This window comes from Rhinoderma darwinii, chromosome 11 (assembly GCF_050947455.1).
Source record: "Rhinoderma darwinii isolate aRhiDar2 chromosome 11, aRhiDar2.hap1, whole genome shotgun sequence".
Taxonomy (NCBI): Eukaryota; Metazoa; Chordata; class Amphibia; order Anura; family Rhinodermatidae; genus Rhinoderma; species Rhinoderma darwinii.
In genome coordinates this window covers 18,992,889-18,997,848 of record NC_134697.1, presented here as the reverse complement: position 1 = coordinate 18,997,848, position 4,960 = coordinate 18,992,889, and positions in this window count along the sequence as shown.

Sequence of the window (4,960 nt, the reverse complement as noted above, 5' to 3'; positions counted from 1 at the left end):
TCTTTTTCGTACTGAATAACTTTATTGACTGCACAATATCGCGCATTAACATCGTCACGTGACATGAGCTGTATTATGCAGAACGCCTCCAGGCTGTCAGATAGGAGACAGAGCTGGTGTAGTAGAGTTGGTGTAGTAGAGCTGGTGTAGTAGTGCTGGTGTAGTAGAGTTGGTATTAGAGCCCACAAATAGTAGGGGGCACATATGAAATAGATTTAACAGATATAGTCTGGAGCCCCCATGACCACTGGTTTCCATTTGGGGTCTTAAAGGAAATGTCCACCCAAACCTAAAAGCTGACTTTTGGGTAGGATTTGCCTCCATCTTTCACTTTAGAAAGTTTTGCGTCCTGGTGTTACATCCGTATTACGTACACTAAGACACCCCAGTATTACACACGTCTGTACACAATGTCACACTAATCCAACCATCAAAACTCAATCGTAGAGTCCAAAACGAATGCAAAAAAAAAAAATCGGAAGAGTTGCCCATAGCAACAAATTTGGTTGCTGATTCCGAAATGCCCTACGAAAAATGAGAGCTGGAATCTGATTGGTCGTCCTGTGCCTCCTAAGCCTTCAGGATTGCTTACGCCGACCACATATCTGTCCTGATAGAAATGATTCATCATAACTTGCTCCAGCCGCTGTTTGTATGTAAGATCCTGTTTGCAGAGTAGACAACGGTGCAAAACCACAGAGCAGATCTGTTCAATTGCGTGACTACGTCTTGGCATTCTTTTGGGGATACACTACTGTCTTGCGATTATTGGCAGGGGTGATTTTTGAAAGTGTGGATTGGGTAATAAGGGCAAGGTTACAGGGGTTCTCCACTTTGGACAATCACTACTTGTTAGAAGGTCCTTTGACAATAAGCTGATCACAAAGTGTCCCCCTACTGGGACCCCCAGCGATCATCTGTAATCTGGGGAGAAACCTGACAATAAGTGTGAAATTTCCCTGCAGCGCCACCACAAGGGAAACTAGGCATTACACAGTGCCCATTCATATCAATGGGTTGTTTGTGTAATGCCGGACAGGACAGGTCCTCCAGAGTGAGAGACGCTCTTTGTAACCGCTCTCCACTCTGAAGACCAAGAGATGAGGATCCTCAACAGAGGACCCCCCTCCCCTCCATTTACTCAGAATTCCCTTATAGGGTTTATGACAATAAGTTCTCTAAACTGGACAACCCCTTTAAGGTTAGGCTTCATGAGTAGCTTCTGTATGGCAGCTAGCCATTTTTTGGGCTATCACAAGGAGATTTACCATCCCTGATCAATTACATAAATGTCTATCATCAAACTACTACTGTACTCAAGATCACAAAAAAAAAACTGTGTCGTAGCTGTAGTGGTCGCGGACTATGTGAACCCGACCTTAGTGGTTGGCTAAATAATTTGACATAACGGCATCTTATTTTTTCCAGCACATTGCAAGCTTTGTGCTCGACTGCCGTGTGCAAAAATATAACATTGAAGACTAAAAGTGGAGCATTGCCCTAAACAACCAATCAGATTTAAGATTTAATCTCCCTAGTGCATTATAAAAAGTTAAAGAAGTAATTTGATTGGGTGATTGTCTGCACTGGCCTCTATGTACATATGAAGCATGTTGTATGGATTCCAATCTTAAAGGAATATTCCCATCTTAATGGCATTTATGGAATATCCGCAGAATACGCACGGTCCCACTTCAGCGACCCAGTTTACAGATTCGTGGCCACCGCATTCCCCAAAGAGTTCAACGGAGAGGTGGCTGGGGTTGTGCGTCGCCCTCTCCATTGAAGTCTATGGGAGTTTTGGAAAGAGACAAGTGCTGCTTGAACTCTATGGCGACTCTATATGGAAATGTTGCAAGTCGGCGGATAGGGCGTCCTAGAACCCGGTCCCCCGATGGGTGAGGGTCTTTAAGGTGGGATTGTCTCCTATCAGGCATTTATGGCATATTCTGTGGATAGTCATGTTTTTTGGGTTATGACCAAATTCTATTTGAGTAGAAATATTTCATCACGTTACTCATGGAGCAAAGGTCAAAGTCTTTGGATTTTATTTTTGCAATCTGCCCAAGGAAAAGTAAACTGAGCTGTAATAAGTAGATATTACCCATATAAACAAGAGTGCAGCCAAAGAACAATATCTATGTATACAGCCGGCCGTAGACAGACACATCTCCTGATGTTCAGACATGATGACATCACTGAGAGTCCATAGCTGGGACGCCCAAAAATCACCAGAAATTTTTTTCACTATTTTGTGCTGTTTTTGGCCGGAATTTCTTGCGGGAATCAGGTCGGATACGCTGTGTACTTTTATGCAGCGTATCCGCCCTGTGTGGACATAGCCTATGGACAAATGTATTGGAACACAACTCTTAATCATTAAACAGGTGTTTCATTCAGTTTCATTGCCACAGGTGTATAATATCCAGCACTCGCCATACAGTCGCCTTTACAAACATTTGTGATAGAATGGGTCGTTCTAAAGAGGTCACTGAATTCCAGCGTGGTCCCGTCATAGGGCGCCACCGTTGTAACAAGTCAGTTCATGAAATTTCCTCCCTCCTAGATATTCCACGATCAACTGTGAGTGATATTATTGCAAAGTGGAAGAATTTAGGAACCGCAGCAACTCAACCACGAAGTGGAGAGCACGTAAAGTTACAGAACGGGGTTCGCTCCGTTACTGGAGGAGTCCCTGACGTCTATATATGGACAGTGACGTCAGGGGCTTTCAACTCCAGAGTCCCCGGCCAGAGCATCGGTAGTCCCCAGGACAGTGACGACAGGGGCTCCTCCAGGAGTGGAATCCTCGTCCAGAGCATTGGAACTGAAAGTGTCAGTGTCCCCTGGAGGACAGCAATTTTCAAGAATTTTTCCATAGTCCCTGCTTATTTTAATGTGAAAATGTGTTGTTTTTTTTGGGCTTCAGTCTTGATGGTTTCCATTCTAAACTTCTGTTTCTGAATGATGTTTACAAATAGCGGAGGTCCACTATAGTTTTCCAGGCTCCTTCTGCCTTTAGACCCAGGAAGACCACAGAATTCACCTCCAGACCTTCTTCTGACCTGGGGACCTCTTGGAGAGCTTATTTTCATAGACGATCTTGATTTCCTGCTCCAAAAATGGCAGGTAATCCTGTAGTGATCCCTTGGACATTTTTTAAATCTTATTCAATATCCAACTCTGACAATGCCAAAAATTCTTTGACTAGATCTTCTTGTCAAAGAAGCAAGTGCAATCGACTGTAAATGTATGGCATACTCATCACGTGGGCATAAAAGCTGTGTCCGCACTGTCACCAATAGTAGGACAGCTGTAATTGACAGCTGCCCTCTCATGGCAATGGCCAAAATCAGAGATAACTCAGATCTTGTTTAACCTATTAAGGCCCTTTTACACGAGCAAATTATTGGGGCCAACAAGTGTTCATCAGCTGATTGTATAGTTTATGGAGACTAAAATATCATCGTTGTCAGCAGCACATCTTCCTCTGTGAACAGGGAGACGTGCTGCAGACATGATGGAAATGTATGGAGACGAGCGATTGTAGTAATGAGTGCTCATCCCCATACATAGCTCCTTGTGAAAGGAGCAAACGAGCGCTGATCAACGAGCTGTCTCGTTGATCGGCGCTCGTTTGCACGGCCCACAACGGGCCTTGTTAGAAGACCCTACGGTCTGGCATTTACGTGATGTAAACAAAGGGGGCTCCCATTGACCTGTATTTGCTGCCCTCTGAAACGCAATCTGGGGGTGTGAGTACCAGGAAATGTATATGCCCAGGGGCATAGCTATAGGGTCATGGGCCCCAATGCAAAGGTTCTTCTTGGGCCCCGCCACCACAGTTCTCATGGGCGACAGCCCGCAGCTTTCAGCTGCATCGCTGGGTCTCCTAAGTGACCCAATGATGCAGCACTAGCAGCCGGGGCGTCACTAAGGTCTTAAAACGTAAGGGGAATTAGCCCCAATACATATACCCCCTGAAAAAATGTGTGCATGTATGTATATGTGTATATAGTAGACAGCATATCTATAGCACTACACCCCTATATCTATGGATAGGATTAGATACAGTGGCTCAGCAGACAGTATTACACACAATAGGATTAGATACAGGGCTCAGCTCGCTGACATTGCGGCTCCAGCGCTCGACCCGGGAAAGGTAAGAATAATAATTGTTTTGCTTTTTTATGTGTTACTAAGTACTTCTGTGTGTTTGTGTTTTTTTTACAAGTTCGGTTGGACTACTTCAGATTTTTCTCTTCTCAATAAAATGGGTAACAAATGTTGTGTGTGTGATTTTTATTTTAATAACATATTTTTTCTATGTCTTTGTATTTTTTTAAACTTTATTACTAATACTTTAGTAATGGCGGCTGGCTGATTGACAACGTCCATTACTAAGGCGGGGCTTAATGTTAGACATGAAGAGGCTAACACTAACCCCCATTATTACCCCCGGTAATCACCGCAACCAGGGGTACCGGGAAGAGCTAAGTACGAACCAGTACCCGACCATCTGTAGTGATAGTCGGGAACTGGCATGGCCTCAGGCTGGTATTATTAGGTTGGGAAAGCCCAAAAACAGTGGCCCTTCCCATCCTGGTAACGCTAGCCTGCTGCTGTGTTGTATCTGGCTGGTTATAAAAACGGGGGAACCCCACATCGTTCTTAAAGATTTATTTTTTTAAATGACGTGGGGGCCCCCCATATTTCATAACCAGCCAGATACAACACAGCAGCAGCCTAGCATTACAAGGGTGGGAAGGGCTACTGTGTTTGGCCTTTGCCAGTCTAATAATACCAGCCTGCGGCCACCCCAGTGGCCGACCATCACTACAGATGGTCAGGTACTGGATCGTACCCGGCTCTTCCCGGCACCCATGGTGGCGGTGGGTACCGGGGTAACAATGAAAGTTAGTGTTAGCCTCTTCACCGGCTAACACTAAGCTCGTCTTAG